Source organism: Periplaneta americana, chromosome 17, assembly GCF_040183065.1.
Source record: "Periplaneta americana isolate PAMFEO1 chromosome 17, P.americana_PAMFEO1_priV1, whole genome shotgun sequence".
Taxonomy (NCBI): Eukaryota; Metazoa; Arthropoda; class Insecta; order Blattodea; family Blattidae; genus Periplaneta; species Periplaneta americana.
The window spans coordinates 29,254,632-29,273,962 of record NC_091133.1 but is presented as its reverse complement, the minus strand read 5'-3'; positions in this window follow the sequence as shown (position 1 = coordinate 29,273,962).

Genomic DNA, 19,331 nt, shown 5'->3' with positions numbered 1-19,331 from the left:
TTTATACAAAATTATGGTAGGAATACTAAAAACGTGAACATCATTAACAATCTGTAGACATTGCATGAAAATACGCATCAATATGATTAACACTAGCAGAAGAGGAGATGATACTAAGGGAAATGCTACTGGAGCTAAATGATAGCTTTGAGTAGTATGGGATGAAGATAAATGCCAACAATATGAAGACCATGCTTATCGGAAGAAAAATAAAGAAGGTAAGCATGCCAGTTCGAAATGAGGCACTGAAACAAGTGGACAGCTTCAAATACTTGGAGTGTACTAAGTATTATCATGAGATGCAGTCAGAAAGTCAAAACGAGGATATCAACAGCAAAGGAGGTTCTGCGGACATCTACAAAAAAATAACTAAGAGAGTAGTCAAGTGCTTTGTGTGGAGTGTGGCATTTTATGTAGCAGAAACATGTACATTACGAGGAAGTGAAGAGAAACAACTAGAAGCATTTGAAATGTGGATATGGAGAAGAATCGAGCTTGTGAAATGGACAGACAAAATAAGAAATGAAGCTGTGTTAGAAAGAATGAGTGGGGAAAGAATAATGTTGAAACATATCAGGAAGAGAAAAAGAAGTTAGCTGGGCCACTGACTGAAAAGAAACTGCATACTGAAGGATACACTGGAAGGAATGGTAAACGGAAGAATAGTTCGGGGCAGAAGAAGATATCGGATGATAAACAACATTAAGATACATGGATTATATGCGGAGACCAAGAGGAAGGCGGAAAATAGGAAAGATTGGAGAATGCTGGTTTTGCAATGAAAGACCTAACTATGAATGAATGACACAGAAGCTGGAAATGTTTATAAGTTTAATAACCCATTTAATGACGCTTTTTCAACTACGCGATGGAATTATTGGAAGCAACACAATGGTATTTTGCGAGATGAGTCCGAGGATTTGCAATTAATATTACCTAACATTCTCTTTCAAATTTGAGAATGTCTTGGAAAATACTCATCCGGCTCCCCCGGTAATGATCCCAAATGAGATTCGAACCCACACCCGAGCTCAGCGTCGAAGCACGAGTTTCACTTCATACTTCAACAAGAACATGAGAACACAGACGAAGAGAAAGTATGACGTCACTTAAATCCGAGTCTTAATGATGACAGTGATAGTTTTTTCTCCTTTTTATACAAATACGTGTTAATAAACTGTTATTAGTAGTGTCAGTCTGCTGAAGAACTGAAGCAAGAATATAAGTAACTCGTCGGATATGCCCTTCACCATTTTCACTTCGCAGTTTCGTTTCTTTAATTATCGAATGAGTGCAGGCTAATTATAATTGCCTTCTGTGAAAGAGGAAACAAGACTCTCATTCCGTTAATTTATTTTCATTCATTGATACTGTCACAACACGCTCTTCAAGTTTAACCTAATTACGCTTCCTTATCCTTTTCACACATTTTCTGCTATGGATATTCCCTATTTAGAACTCAAACAGTGTTTTGTTTGTATAACACGTCGATTATACAGAGTGTCCTCTGAAACATTGTGAAACTTTACAGTATTTCTCTTAAAAAGTGTATCTTCCACAAAATCTGGACGAAGTCCCCTGCGGAGGAAAAGTGGCCTAGCTTCCGATACATCCATAAGACACTAGAATAGATTTGAAATATACAGGCGACCCGTATTGACATCCACCTTTTTAACCATTTATTACACATAAATAACATTACATGAAAGGATTAAATTAGAATTAAGGGTTCTATAAACCATTAGGATTATTTAAAATTAACCCGGCTGAGAATCCGAGAAGAATTTACTAAAGATTATTATTCTTTGGTCCTACAGAATATATCTGTTGTGGTAACAATTAATATCAGAGGAGAAAAATTCGCTGCGGCGCCAAAAAATAATAATCTTTAGTAAATTCTTCTAGCAACAGTGCATATTTCTGTACAGATTACTGTGCACATTACTGTGGAATTCCGGCCACCACGTCACTCAACTGAGTGCGCTCCTCGTATAATGGCAGTGGCAGTTGACTTAATAAAATATCAACGTAAGTCACATGCCCTACTTGGAGTCAGGCTACAAAGGGAAAAACACTGGAGGAGGGGAGTTCGATCCGGTGCTGTGGATTGGACTTCGGCGTAGCTCAATGGTGAGAGCGCTTGGTACATAGAACCAAGGACGCGGGTTTGATCCCCGGCGCCGGAGCGAATTTTTCTTCTCTAATATTAATTAACCGAGAAGAATTATTCCATCGCAAGACACATAACAGTATTGTCTGTTCTTTATTATGAAATTAACAAAGCCCTGCAAAATTCTATCTCTACCTCGAAATAGTGCGACATGAAAAAGATAAAAATAATAACAGAAGAGAGTTCTTCGTAAGTTTCTAACAACTTGTAATAACAAGAAACGAAACCGAAAAAAAAACACAAGATACAGTGAACTTATGAATTTTTGGCTCGAGAAGGGCTTCGTGAGCTTCCCTACACTCCTCAGCTCTGCGCAGTATTGAATGTGTGGCTTATGCAATAATGACGGGTTGATGCCATATTAGGTGCTCTGCAATAGTGTTAATATATGCCTTGGGGAAAGAAACTGGCCACCCTACCCCATTCTAGCTTAGTTGTCTCACGGGAGATGCCTTATTGGTGTCACTTATGACTTATGAGGTTCAAACTTGTCTTCGAACAGTTGACTAAACAACAACATAATATAATGTGTTCCAAACCGTGGAATAACTGACTCCAAGCCATCCCTTAGCCGTGGATTTCGATTTGTGATCTTAATAACTGCAAGTGTGACGAGGATTGTTTGAAACGTTCACAGCCTGACTAGAGAGATTAAACTAGAATTATTCTGAAACAATCTTAATTTCTCAGCATAATCCCACCCAGATTCCTCGAGATCTGCAAAAAAAGCTTTCTGCTGCGATAACTTCTTCATTTAACGAACATTTCTTCCCAGCCAAGTGAGTTTTGAGCTTTGGGAAAAGAAAAAAAGTCTGAGGGTGCGCGATCTGGTGAGCAGGGGAGGGAGGTGCGGCAACAATTCGATCCGTAGTTCGTGCAGTTTAGCAACCGCGGTTCCAGACGTGTGAGCAGGTCCAATGTCGTGATGAAACAACACTTTGTCCTTGGCCATATGTGGTCTTTTCTCGCGAAGTTTTCCTTTCAGTTCTGTAGGAGATTTGAATAATTTTTTTTCGGTTATTGTTTTCTTTGCTAGATAGTCAATCATAATTATCTCCTTAGAATCCCAGAACAGGGACGATATGACTTCCCAGCCGACTGGACAGTATTTGCTTTCTTTGGAGTCGGAGAATCACTGTGTTTCCGTTGTTTCGACTGATGTTTTCTCTCTGGTATGTAGTAGTGGATACAGGTTTCATCAGTGGTCACAAACCGCCTAAAAATCGAGCGTAATTTTCTCGAATCGAGCCAGACACCACTCGAAATTTTACATCTGACATGCTTCTGTTCCGAAGTTAAGAAACGCGAAACTCACCTTGTGGAGACCTTGGACATGCTCAAGACATTGGCTAAGATGTATCGCACTTGTTCAGTTGAAATGCGCATAACCTCGCTGTTTCTCGCACTTTCAGTCGACGGTCATTCTATACCATATCGTGGATTTTGTCTACGTTTTCTTCACTTGTTGCTGTTACTGGACGTACACTGCGAGAATCGACTTCCACACTCTCTCGATCATGTTTAAATAGTGTCGCCCATTTTTTCACAGCTGGAGCAGATTACTTCAGTGTAATATCCATGTCTGCTTTAATTTATGTTGGACTCATTCCCTTTTTTACGAAATATTTAATGGGATCACGAAACTCGATAATTTCCAGTTTTGTCATCTTTTCAGTACACTAACTCAAAAATTAAACTACACAAAATCTCTTCAACAGAAAATTATGATTTTATTGCTTGAACTAATGTAAAATGGCTGCTAACAATGTTGACACGTTCTCAATGTCATCTATGTGTTAGGCCACGAGCTTTTCAAACACACCTCGTATTGCTTCATTTCGTTCTAGATTCCCTGTGTTGTACATGAGAACTTGGAACATTTCCACGTTCGGTTAAATCGCTTTAAATATGTGTAAATAACTCTCGAGTTGGATTTATACAGTCTGGAAATCGTTTCTGATATCTCGCATAACAGTTGCAGTATTACAATCGTATAATTCTTACACAAACACAATATCAGCATATTCTTAATGAAAGTATAGGCCATACGTTATTTCATGAAACCTAGTTGAGCGTAAGGAGAAGAAGAAAGTGGGCAGAGAAGATGCCTTCTCTCGCTACGCTTCCTCTTGCAGCTAGCTAGCTCGCTCACTTAGCCTACCATACGGTTCTTACTCTGAGCTACAGCGCACGCATTCATTTGGTTCCAAGAGATAACGAATGACCTACATATGCGAATAGCATTTTCACGATCACGCAAGTACTACTTAATGATATCATATAAGTTAGTTTTTATTTTTCAGTCAATCACTTATCATGTTAAGATGGTAGATTGACTGAAAAATAAAAACTAACTTACATGATATTATTTCACAAACTTATCTGAACTCAACATGACTTTTAAATTTACTACTTAGTGAGTTGTTTCAATAGATACAAGACCGTACTGTGTGTATTTCCATGCATAGTGATCATCCTTTCAGTATGCCCCTTCTCCACTGACTACTGTATAAGCTGAACAAGTGATGTACTGGAATGTTGCAGTGTCTGACGTTGCAAGAAGAACCACTATTTACACGCTGTTATCACAGTCAGCTATATATAGTCACGAAGCTTGAGTTTTGAGGGTGCTAGAAACAATAGACTGTGCCGGCAATATTTTGCATTGCCTGTAATGAGGCGATATTAGCGATCCTAGTGGTGAGCAACTATCTAATGTATGCATATTGACTACGTATTGAGCTTCGTGACTGTATATACTAGACTGTGCTATTATCTTCGTAACGGTTTGATTTAATATAGGAATGTTATATCACTCTAGAACTGCTCGAGGAATACGCCCCTGCAATAGGCACATTAAGGTACAAATAAGATACCTTGTATATACATGCATTTGTATAGATGTATATGTGACGTTGTGTCTCAGGAAGGAAGATGAGATCCTAGGAGGAGTTGGTTCCTTTTCTGCAGGCCTATTAGGGTACGTACACGTTGGAGCAACGATAAACGATAAAAGAAGCAGCGATGCTATATCAGAGAGAATTCAAGCATGCATTGTCATTGAGGTGTGCATATTGGAGTAACACATTTTTAACATACTGTGTTTCCTACACTGCTTCTCAGACAGCAGAGACAATTCCTGCGAGTCCACTATTGTATTCTCCCTCGTTGTTATAATGGAACTCTATATTTTTGAAAGCAGATGGGGTTGAGCAGTCAACTGCAAATCGTGACGTCTACGGTTCAAATTCTGGTACTCCATAAGATTTTATAATTGTAGTTAATTCTTAATTCTTTCAAGTAGCTGCCCGTAAAACGATTATTGAAATTTTTTAATTTCTATACGTTTCTTAATAGAAATCAATCATATTTGAAACCAGGCATGGCATTATTTGGACTGCTTTATTGATAAGTTGCAATGCTGTCACGTAATATCTGGCGGCAAAGAATTGAAATTAAGCGCCAACAATTGGATGTGAGTATTAAAAATATAGATATTGAACGATTGCAGTGCTGCGTCGTAGTACCCTTCTCAAAATTCGATTCAGTATTAAAACTACTTTCCGCAATTGTGTTAAAAATAATTTTCGCATGCTACCGTATATTTCTATCAGACTTATCTACAACTAAAAGAAGAATAGCTATCTAAAAAATAAGACAACTTTCCTCCATTGTGGCCCTAACCAACTATCTTGTCAAAGGGAAAAAATCGTGTGCAATTTTGATGACATTGTTTTTATCTTGTTCATCAGAATTGTTTTTGGTTATTTTTATAAGTACTACCGATTGTGAGAAATTGCAACCACTTTTTAACATTCTCCGTGCTATAGAATTGAAGACCATCCTGGAATAGGGTTGTACCCAGTAAAGCTATAATTCATGTTTCAGGAGAAAGGGGAATAATGACAGGGGTATATTTCAGTAGGCCTATATTTATTTACTTATGGCTTTTAAGGAACTCTTGCATAAGCCCGCCATAAGTACCTATCTAGAGCAAGATTAATCTAATCTCTACCACCATATCCCACCTCCCTCAAATCCATTTCAGTATTAACCTCCCATCTACGTCTCAGCGTCTCCAAAGGTCTTTTTCCCTCCGGCCTCCCAAGTAACACTCTATATGCATTTCTGCATTTACCCATACGTGCTACATGCTCTGCCCATCTCAAATGTCTGGATTTAATGTTCCTAATTACGTCAAGTGAAGAATACAATGCGTGCTGTTCTGCGTTACGTAACTTTCTCCATTCTCCTGTAAACTTCATCCCTCTTAGCCCCAAATATTTTCCTAAGCACCTTATTCTCATAAACCCTTAATCTCAGTTCCTCTCTCAAAGTGAGGGTCCAAGTTTCACAACCATATAGAACAACCGGTAATATAACTGTTTTATAAATTCTGACTTTCAACTTTTTTGACAGCCAACTTGATGATAAAAGCTTCTCAACCGAATAATAATAATTTCCCATATTGAATAATAAGAGGAAAAATTGAGACGGTGTCAGGTGGAGTTCCTGGGTAGTTCGGTTCGTAGAGCGCTGGTGCGTTCAACCAGAGGTCCCGGGATCGATACCCGGAACAATTTTTCCCTTGAAATCATTCAAGTCTGCTTTATAGGAAGTTTTACCTGAAAAACTAGATTTACATTTCCTATATTTATTCTGCGTTTAATATCCTCCCGAGTGTCATTTATATTTGTTACTATTGTTGTTGAAGCATTTGTATTACTCGACCAAGGCGAGTGAAGCCGTGGGCGTAATGTGAACTATCGTGATGCGGTATTACGAACACAGGAGCAGTAGCGCCACGGCTCCTAGCTGTAGGACTCCACTGGCTTTGGTCGAGTAATAACAACAAATTGTAGCGTTTAATGGATGAATGAACTTGTATCCTTGTTTATAGGCCTCATGAAATATGCTCGTGAAATTACAGTATTTGCCTTTCTCCTGAAACATGAATTACAGCTTTGTTGGTTACATCCTTATTCCGAGGAGGTCTTCAATTTTATTATTGCTTTTTGTTTCCAGGAAGGGAGAATATATGTTTACTTTGCGTGTCTATTTGTATTACGCGTATTACAGTATAATGCAGTTAACTGCAACGGATTTAAAACTGAAGCGGCGTGACGTGTCCTTGGGGACATAAAAACTGGATAAGTCCAGTAGCTCATATGTAGTTTTTGAATTTTACTTAACTCTTCGTGCTGGAAAGTAAACTTCTAAATCCGTTATCCAATGCCAACTTTGTCATTACTTGCAGCACAGCAGATGATATCACTGCATCTGATTCAGATGCACATGAACAAACTTAGAACAAATAGACTATTGTATTTATGTATATGACTGTATGCAGCATTTATGCTACGGGAACTTGATAAAAGTTTTTCAGACTCAATTTAATCTGGAAGAGATAATCCTCTACACAAACCTTAGGAATGAAGTGAGTCTTCAAACTTGGAAGTGAACATTGTTAATCTTCAACACAAAATGAAGTTAGACTGAACTGCAGTAAAAGTATATGGCCAATCTCGTAGTTTCTTGCTCCTATTCTCTCCTCTTGAAGGGTATAAACTTTGTTCTCCTTTCAGTTTGTAGTGCACCGAGAGACTTATAAGTTAAATTACATCATGAACAATATAATCTCTTTACGGCCGAATCAGCTCTTGCTTTACTTATATAACAATTTATTTAAAAATCAATATTATGAAGACTACACATATTTTTCTGCGTTTTATATATCTCCAAGCAATTGGTTTTTTTGCCATGTTGTCAGTGACGTTTCCGTTATAGTTTATTCCCTAACGTAAACTTTGAAACGATATCCTGTACATCAATGCTCCCAAATAAGACAAACTTTAGTATTTTGGATTGCACGTAAAAGGTATTTCTTATAATGCCAAAAGGAAAGATTTGTGACTTCATTTAAAAATCTAACTGTGCAAGTTGATGTACGGTTTATTTTTAATGTTGTACAGGTTTACATAAAATTGCTATTTGTGTACTCAAACTGTTGTAATATTACTTTAATATTCACTACAATCTACAGTAGGTATATATAAAAGTAAGAGACCTACAAACGTTAAAATGTATTAGTGATTTACAATGAGAACCTAAACATACCCTGTTTTGTTAAAAAAAAACAATAGTGCTGCAAATAAAATTTTTATTAGAGCCATTAGCATCTGAAAATTCATCCAGGCACAACAAGGGGATCTAGTGATCGTTAATGCTATAAGAATATGTAATCGCTTCTGCTATCTGCCTGTGCACGGTCCTTCGTGCTTGGAGCGATAATGTCTTAGTCACAACGAAAAATAGGCTATAACTAATTCTTTATGTAACAATTAGTTTTTCTTAGCAAACATTTTCCACTCGACACATGTTCATTCTGCTAGTACGAATATAATCATTTGATTTGATTTTGATTTTGATTTTGATTTTTGATTTTGATTTTGATTTTGATTTTGATTTTGATTTTGATTTTGATTTTGATTTTGATTTTGATTTTGATTTTGATTTTGATTTTGATTTTGATTTTGATTTTGATTTTGATTTTGATTTTGATTTTGATTTTGATTTTGATTTTGATTTTGATTTTGATTTTGATTTTGATTTTGATTTTGATTTTGATTTTGATTTTGATTTTGATTTTGATTTTGATTTTGATTTTGATTTTGATTTTGATTTTGATTTTGATTTTGATTTTGATTTTGATTTTGATTTTGATTTTGATTTTGATTTTGATTTTGATTTTGATTTTGATTTTGATTTTGATTTTGATTTTGATTTTGATTTTGATTTTGATTTTGATTTTGATTGCCACTTTCATGTGAATTGAAGAACCACTAATACTACATTAAATATTTATCTCATATGTGCATCATTATCAAACAAATTGACTTGTAGATTCTGAACCTGACCAAAACTCGTCCGCTTCTTTAGGAGACATCGAGGTATAGTTATAATATCAAATAGTCCTGAGCACTATGTTGCGCCGAAGGAAAATGAAAGAGGGGAAATTGTACTACATAAAAGCACGTGATATCAAACTGGCGCTGACTGTAAAGTATTTTATATATTCTCGTCCATGCTACTACCCATTTTGTTTACAGTGTGCTTTAGTCCAAATACATGAACTATATACAATCCAAAATTAATTTATGGTAACAAGATACGGAAAATATGTACTTATTGAAACTATCGATACATTAAAATCTGAATCCTGACTTCGTTTCATTCGAACAGCCAAAAACTAATTTAGTTAATTAATAATTACACGAAACGATACGCAGTTATGAAATCCAATAGTAGAGATGTATTTATGACATATTTTGTACTCTTCCTTTAGTTTTGTGATTGTATTCATAGGCATATGTATTCAATCTTTTTGTATTTTCCTGTATGCGCTTTGATCCTGGTTGAGTGGAAGAGAAGACCTGATGGCCTTAACTCCGCCAGGAAAATAAAACTATTATTACTATTATTAGGCCTATATTAAATGTTGCATTACAGGAGTTATGAGGAATAAAGAATTTTGAATATTTTAAGAATATTATAACGCGTTTCACGCGACTTAATTCATAAGTCTCATCTTCATCTCAATATTTTATCTGAGCGCATGTAAAATATCACCACTAATAGAAACTGAGTCTTGAAAATACATCTAGGCAACGTTGCTATTTGCTCATGGTGTTCTGTATGGCTAAAAACCGTGACTGCCATGAATAGTAGCATGAAAAGGGATAAAATATTCACTATAACATTAATTTAATTCAGAGGAGATTCCAGCCTGAAAGTACAGTTCCAGAAGAAAGAAATGGATCTCCTAATTTGACTGTTCCACATACAACGCATTGCGCTTATGCAGTAAACAAGAAGGTCTGTATATATGATACTTGTGGACAGTCTTACGAAACTTATTCCCTATATACAGGAGAACTGCCATTACTTTTTTCTGGTACTGTAGGGCCTACGTTACTAACAAAACTCACAAATGGAAAGCAATCACTACAAATGGACAATGTACGTGTTCAATATATGCATAATACGCGAGTGAGGACTGATATTTTGCGTTATTTCAGTCAATCCAGACTTTTGTTAATTCTGATAAATTATCCCCCCATTATTCCGGATTAACGAGGTTCTATTATACATATTTTCTCTGCATTACAATATTTTCTACTACTTGAATTAATAATCACAATATTGAAATTTTAAATAAATGAGCGTCCGTTTCTGTTGTCAAGCTCACATTACACGAATTAATTTTATACCAGAATTTTTTATACAGATTTTAAATCCGGAAATGTACAAATTTGTGGTGAAGGAAGATTGTGTTGGGATTTATTCTCTCAAAGTGCTCGCTATAAATTTAGTATGGTTCTGTCACCACTGTATTGTGGTATTACTGACAATAAATTACCTCTTCAGTATGGAATTAACGTAAAAATTAAAAATCTGTATGATTTCTGCCTCATATTCGTTCTATCTTTGTATTCCTCTTTGTTATTCAGATTGTTTGACGTTAAACGCTCAATATTTCAAGAGAGAAAGCTCGTATTCAACAATAATTCATTCGAAATACTAATATTCAAAGCTAAGTAGGTAGTTGTCTGCTGCGGTGAATCTGTAGTAGCGTACGTGCTGCCTATCCAAGCGGTTAGGGCGTAGGCAATGGTCTGCGTTCTGACAATTCCACAGCCATGGAGGCACGCTATGTATAGATGTCTAATGTTGATCAGAGCTAATACCTTCCTCCTCTACACTGCAGTGATCTGTAAGTCGGTACTATAAATAATTCATTCATTCATAGTTTTCTACCCAACATTTTTCAGTCTTTCCCATTTTCTGCCTTCCTCTTTGTCGCCTCATTTGATCCACATATCTTAATTTCGTCTATCATCTTATATATTTTTCTGACCTGAACTCTTCTCCCGTTCACCATTCCTTCAAGTGCACCCTTCAGTATGCAGTTTCTTCTCAGCCAGTGACCCAACCAATTCCTTTTCCTCTTTCTGATCAGTTTCAGCATCATTCTTTCTTCACCCACTCTTTCCAACACAACTTCATTTCTTATTCTGTCTGTCCACTTCACAGGCTCCATTCTTCTCCATATCCACATTTAAAATGCGTCTATTCGTTTCCCTTTAAATAAAGAAGAAAGAAAAAATTATGCGACAAAAGCCAGAACGTTCTGAGCGTATGAGCATTACACATTCAATGGCCCAAATGGGATTCGAATCAAAGTCCAAATGCAACCTCGGATATGTTCTAACATGTTAATGAGGAAGATATTATGGTTATGTGCTCTTGGAAACCCATGTTCTACCAAGCGTTTACTTGCTAACTGCTAGCAGAATAACCTAATAATTTGAAGATTCCTGTAAATACACAACTGCCTAATCGCGTAAGTTTGGACGTGGACCTATGTATTTTCAATTAAATTAAGGCAGAATGATGCGTTGGGATATGAATTTCAGTTTCTCAACGCTCGCATCAAATCGCCGATTTATTTGGTTATTTGATTACCATTACCCACATCTGATGATTGGATAGATTACCAGTTTGTCAGTCGTTTTTGTCATTACTCTGTGTTTTCTTTATTTCATTATTTATCCAGGCCGAAAATATCTCACTCAGTGAATTACAAACAATGTCAAAAGTGGTGTAAATAGAGTAACACTTCAGTGCTGCTTTGAAAATGAACAATCAACAAATAGTGATTTCAGATATTTTTAATTTAATATCGCATACTTCTTTTTGCATCCCTAAGCAAATGTGTAGTAGGCCTATTTCACAGAAAAATCTGAATTTACGTGCATATTTGTACGACGTATTTTTTCTTGAGTATACTTCACATTTGCTTAGGAATGCAAAAACGAAGTGTTATTGAAACCCGAAGTGACGCCTCATTTGCTGGTAGGCTATGTCTTGAATCTTAGAAGTTGAGAAATAATCAGATAAATGAAATATACTCGTAATGCACAGCGATGACGTCTTTAGTAGATTGACAGGTTACTCCTCATAAGCATAGTAGGGATATTAAAAATAACATAATGTCAAAAGTAATGTACCTACTCCCTATCATCACGGATACTGAAATTCTATGTCGGTTTTTCGTTCGAAGCCAGTAAACCTCTTTCATTAGCTTTTGCGTTGAGTTGTCTAGCAGTCGCCATGCTAGCCGCTGCTTCTGTGGTTTTCGGATTTAGACCTGGTCGATGGCAGTGGATTTTAAAAGAAGATAAATCAGTAGCGTGGGTTCCTCAGGGAGGAAAATAAAGCTGAGAATCTTGTGTTGTAGATTTACCATACCATTGGTCTAAGTACTTATGGAGCTGTCCAAGAACCACTATTAATCTATACCCCATCAAGCCATATTAGCCTATACCAAACCGTACTATACATAGAGACCGTGTGTAGGCAGAATAGCGGTAGGAATGAGTTGCAGTACCTCCTATGATGTCTTGAATTTGTTGACCCTGTTATGAGTTACTTGAACGTATTCTTTTAACTCGTCTTTTCAACGAAACATTTTATTGAAATTTGTATTAGATAAAATAGTTTTTTCTCATTTCTATTACAATTCTGAGACAGCATCTAATTTCATTATTTGTTGCTTTCCTATATAAACAGACATTGACAAAATATCTTTTATAATTAAAACGTAAGTATATTTAGTCGTATCCCTGTTTACGTTTAAAAATCGTTATTTTTTTCACATGAGTTTTTCAATTTCATGTCAACCCACGTTTTACCGTGTGAATATACAGCGATATATTTAATCAGTAGGCTTTAACAGTTAGTTTTATCTGACAAAATGTTTTACAATTATTTATTTAGTGCCCCATATAAATATGAATGAATTTTGAGTGTCCATATCCTTGGATTTGAGATTAATTTGTGGAGGTTTACAGCTAAGTTCTTGAGGTACCGAGGTCTGTTGTGCTCCTAAAGTCTGCATGTGGTGAGGAGATACATGGCTTTCTGGTTGTCTTCTTCGTATGGACATCGCGGGGAAATCGTTTTGCCAATTTTTTATTTGGTTTTATGAAGTTCAGAAATAAAGGAAAACCTTCTTTGATTGAATTGTAAACGGAAACATATTATGCTTCATATCTGTCGTATGACCTATCTTCTCTAAGATGATTGCTCCTTCAATTATTAGAATGGTTGGCTTTATAATTAACATCTATGCGTCAAGATATAATTCACACTGGATTTGTGACAGATAAATTATCGAATATTTAAGTCTTGGAACAGCTCCATCCCTAATCCTCAAAATTTTTCCGAGAATTTTTCTTTTCCTGCTGAAACATTTTAGCGGAATTTATACTTATTGGAAATGAATAGGTAAGCTTTCAGTTACTTTTAATTCCTGAACATACGTGAAATAAATTAACCCTTAAGCATTCGCGCCCAACTTTGTAACATTAAAAGTCGCGGTGAGTGTTCCTGACATCCCAATTACAATGGGTTCTTAGTGAACAATTAAAATATCGCTCTTTTTTATTTACATAATTATATGAAATACTTTAATATATATCACAAAGTTATAATTAATGTACACTAATGGTAATATTTCATTATTGGTTCACATGCAATATTCGAACGTTCATTCACTCCTAATCATTCTTTTTTTCGTCTTCCTTTCCAGACCGCTTTCTTGATTTTTATGTGCGCACAGTCACTACTTAACATCGAATTTTATTATTTGTTACACATGTATGGTCAGTTTAGTCACCATCACTATTTACAATACGAGCATTGTTGTAACACTTCGTCAGTCCACACCACTTAAACCGTTATTATCTCGAGTTTGCGAATTCTGGTTTCAAACATGTTTGCGGTTATTGTTGCCTTACTAATTCTAAGAAAGGTACTGAAAGTTTCAGAAGTACAGGCTTACTCAATATGTAGTTAACAGCTCAGTGTATATGACTGGAGTATTGGCAACACCTCGTGCGACTACAGCTCATGCATTATGTTCAGACACTCCCTCACTCTTCCTACAGAGCTGCGCACGAGATCGGATGAGTCTACTTACGAATTATAGGGGAATGGGTTAGCCTTTGTCTTGAACTCGGTAGACACACGCCCGACCTTCCCTTCTACTCCTACCCCCTCAACAGAAACGTTTTTCCCCTACTCCGCATCGCGAGTGTCTTGACAAAATGCATGAGCTGTACGTAAAGGTTAATATAACACACACGCTGCGTATAGTATTTGTGAAAATGTGAATATTGGATTATTTTACTTTCTTATTTCGCTTATGTTGGCACAAGTAACGAATATTATTTCCATAACAAAGCAACTTCCTGACTACATATTTTTATGTATTATTTATAGTTTCTAAGTGAATAAGAAATTTTTTTCAGTAAGGATATAATTAAATGATAATTTTAAACAATCTTGAGTCTAGTACCCTATCTCTCGTTCCAAGATGTTCCAATGAATGAACAAATTAAAGAAGGGAAGATGAGAAAAAATCGATTTAATTCACAAAAAAACCGGATGAATTAAATGAGGAATAAATAGTTTAATTAATTTATTAGTTAAGAATACAGTAATAGCTAAGGAATGGAATCAATAATATTATTTTTTTAGGATGTACTTCCAGCTCTCCATAGCATTAAGCAAAATCAAATCCGTAAATCTCTATAAATAATATCTGAATTGTAATCCCAAAGATATATTTTTCACAATAGGGTTGAGTAGATCGCGAGTTTATAATTTTAGCATGGAAATGCACAACAAAACACAAGCATGTACGTCAATAGGTAATGAGCCAGACAGACGTTCATTATGCTTACTTCATTATTTCCGTTTATTCTTACCGTCCATTAGTTGCATAACATTCAAGTCTGCACAATACAGTCGAAACAACCGGCCATTTCGAGTTCCATTGTAAGGCAACAAACAAAACCCAGCATCATTAGTCGTTCGTACTGCTACACTTCACATTCTGCGGGACGCAGGGATCCGGAAAAAAGCTTTGCAAGGCGATGAAAGCTCTTTTGTGAGCGATAATAATAAGAACACTAATAATGCTACCATGCCAATATGAACAATGACATTAACATAGTAATAAATTTAACTTTTGTCCACAAGAGGGATTTTGTGTATGAACAGTACAGAATGCTGAGATATAAAATATCATGAGGCAGCATTTATCGAAAAAAGAGAGCTATTTTCCACATTAGCGGCAAAGTCTCTGTGAATGGATAGAAACTGGATTCTTCGTTTCCCCTCTTATTCCTTAATTTTCGAAAATTCATTGACAATCACTATTGTCGTCATCTCCACCATCATCACCACTACCGTCATAATTATCGTCATTATCATGTCATGTATTAGATTGCATGCCGACCTGTTTGGGTCTCATTCAGATTATTATACGTTTATGTTTATATATATATAAATATATTAAAATAACATCATTGAAATATGGAACTATAGGTTAACAACTGTGAAAACTCCGTTATAGGAGGTTACTAAACCTTACCACTGCGCTAGAGGCGGAGTCGGAGTTTCCCTCCATTAATCTGAACCATTGTCGCTACTGATGGACAAGACATCTGATGCATCACTGCTATCAGTAAACATTCTCCTAACGAAATTATTCTGTCAGTTTCACTGTCTATTACATTAGCACTGGAAAATATTGTTCTTTGTTATTTTTAACGTGCTCAACACATTTCTTCCACTTGTCTTTTCCATATTCTGCGAAAAGGCGGCGACAAAATCGTTCCTTTACGTTAATTGGGGAACCATTTTCTGTTACAAACATTTAATTGAAAAAATTGGAGACAACTGACTAAACATTTTAGTCTGTCCCTTTAAGTAAATGAAACCAATCAAAACAATAAATGGTTATTTTTAAAGCATGATTGGGTCTTGAAGATAAATAATGTTTATGTACGCGCTACTTGATGGACCGCGAGCAGTCAGACATAAACTTAACAAGTGATATCTTGTTGACTCATTCTATTAACATGAGTGTTTTTCAAGGTAAAGTAGAATCTATTTGAACGATTTCATACACTGTAACTACCCAATTACCTCTTCAAGGAAAAAAAGTTTATCGCTAATCTTTTCTACTTCAAAAACATATTTTCCCACACTGTAGTAGTATAAAACAAACCGCAATTAAGAAGTTTTACATTTGTTATATTACGGTTACTCAAATATCGTAAAAATCTGCAAACATTACTCTTGAACATGCTTTTTTTTCCTTATTAGAATCTGACTACTACTTTCTGAGTTATTATTAAGTATAAAAAATGCGAAAATATTCTGCTTCATTGTAAGCCTACGTAAGTAACGCCTTCTCCCGTTATTGGCCGACAATTAGGAAGGAGAAGGTGAATAGTATATTGTGTCACTCTTCAAGGTTGATGCATGCGCAGATCAACGGAGTTTTCTAAGTTGTTCTCCTATTGATTGTTAGATGCTGCACAAAATTAAATCAGGAAATAAATATTAATGTTTGAGAATTACGATTTAAAAATATGAACAGATAAAACTAAAACAATATCTTTCTGTGGAAGGTCAATGTTGAGATCATAAATTTTACACTTAAAGAACAGGTAAAAAATTTAACTATCTAGGTTGTGAATTAAATACGAACCTTCCATCGAACCTTGAGAAATGAAAGCAGACGAGAAGCTACAATGAGACCCAATGCACTGTGGAGTTTCCAACCGCGCAAAGGTCACGAATGTTGTAGGAAGGTGTGATCGAAAATCCCGCTAGCAGTCAACAGTCCACTTCGGTGTAGTTCGGTTGTAGACGCATGTTGTATACATTGTGACATCATTATATGAGAGACTGTTAGCGTTTGACAAATAAAATAGTGAAATGACCTTTACTGTAACACAGAGAGTTTTAGCGACTTTTTGACAGGAGTAGGTCTAAGCCTTGGTTTTTCTGAACCGACGCATGTGAGAAAAACCAAGGCTTTATCCGGAAACGCGATTTCCTTCACAATCAAACGCTTATAAAGTTCTTCATATGCAGATATTTAGGGTATCTGTGTGTAAAAAAAGGACTGCTTTAAACAAAAACTTGCTGATGAAAGTGTTAATGGCATTCCGGCGCAGTCCATTATTTGAAGGTTCTATAAATGTTTGGAGTGGATGATAGGTAGTTTGAGGAACATGTTTAAATTCGGTAAGTAGGCCTAAAATCACGCTTTGTTTAATTATTATTTATTGATTTCGTATGGTCCTTCATTTTTCATTAATTTAATTCATATAGTTATTAATTTGATTAAATATTTCATGGGGAGAGCCCGGACGACTTACTGCAGGCTCCACTTTCGCTGGATTTCTCTGTAGGCTGAAGTTCTATGAAACGTATGTAGCAAACACAAAATACTCAAAGTAAATTATATAGTGTTGAAATTAAAGTATGAAAAGCACAAAGGGATGTACATTATTAAACTTGATGAAAAGGACAGGTAAAAGGAGAGAGTTAAAGACCAACACCATAATTGTAACATAACATACAATCGTGAAAGTTAATTACACCATATACATAGGATGACAAGCAACCTACTGTAAAAAATGCATACCACATACAGACTGTCGGGAACGAGAAATATATTTTATATAAAAGTCAATGTGGCTATGTACAGTATGTATTTATATATATAGCCTACTCTATACAAATCTACACTCTTTGACAGATACTTGCCAAAGTTTGCACATTTAACCTGCGTAACCAGGAGAAGGACATAGGCTACATTAAAATCGGACAAACGGACGTTAACTTAATTAAAAAAGATAAAAAATAAATACGATCAAAGATTCATGTACAATATTAAAATGCAATCTCATATAGTCAATTGCTCTTTATTATTGTCTGTTGTATTCAACATCGACTTTCATGAGGCCATGCAAAAAATAATACGAAATTAAATAACGTTGTCGATACATCATGAGGCCAAAATTTAGACAATTCATGCAAAATACTTTTTCGCAGTCCTGAACCGTATTATGAGTTTCTCGAGACAGTTGTAGATAGTGAGCAGACTATGTTTTACCTGCTGAATTCTTGAATTCATTGAAACCACAAGGATTGACAATACATAATTTAATATTTAATCACCAATACTAATATTGCGAAATACTGACTCATCAAAATGTTATGCAATGGGAAAAGAATTGCAGTTTCAGTGCGACTAGCATTCGTAATGACCGTATTAAAATAAAGTTCAAGTATAGTCGCTCAAAGTTGCAGACATTCGCTTAGAAACTCCATGCCTTTGAAAATTATTCCGTAGCTTGCTTACGAGTGGAAACACATATATACAGTATATATTTATGCAAAGAGGAGAAGACGAATTGTATGCATTATGAAAAAGCAATTCCATGATAATTTTGTCATGTTTCTAATGTAATATGTCAATGTACAAAAGCTTACTGATAATAATAACACTGTATATAATATTGTCCATATCCAAAAATGTGTTATTGCAAAATTCTATCTGTGTCACCATGTTGTCAGTCTAATAAGTTATGTTAAGCTTTGGGGAAAGAACAATCTCTTATTTCTAAAACATATATCCCTCAGAATATTATTACTTATATTGAACGATGACTTCTTACCAAATTATACTGTATCTGTATTCTGTATATAAAATAAAAAATAGTATAATTAATATGTTCTGAATTTTTTTTTAGAGATAAATGTCTCAAGTCATATTTAAAAAGCCGTGTTTTATATAAGCGGGCGTACAGCGGTCAAGGGGTAAAAAATCTTCCAATATAAATTAAATTGTATACGTATATATTGATTCTGTGGTACGACCGATAGACAGATAAATGTCGGCTCACGATAACACCCCAACGGGTTCAGACTGGGAGCAAGGGTATTCCCTAATTACCGTTAGCTGTCTTTGAAGTTAAAGTGAAAGCACACATAGACATGAAATTATGTGAAATGTATGTCAGAACATCTCAAGATCAATGTACAGACTTTATAATTATTTTATCTCTGCCTCTGTGCATCGTCATAGGAAAGAAGACGGCAGAAAGATTGTAATGCCATTTAATACGCTGACGGCCACGACTAAGATAAGACACTTGACATTCAACGGTCACTGACCGATAGAGATAAAATGCAAGATCTGTAGAACATTGGGACAACGCTAAGTGGGCGT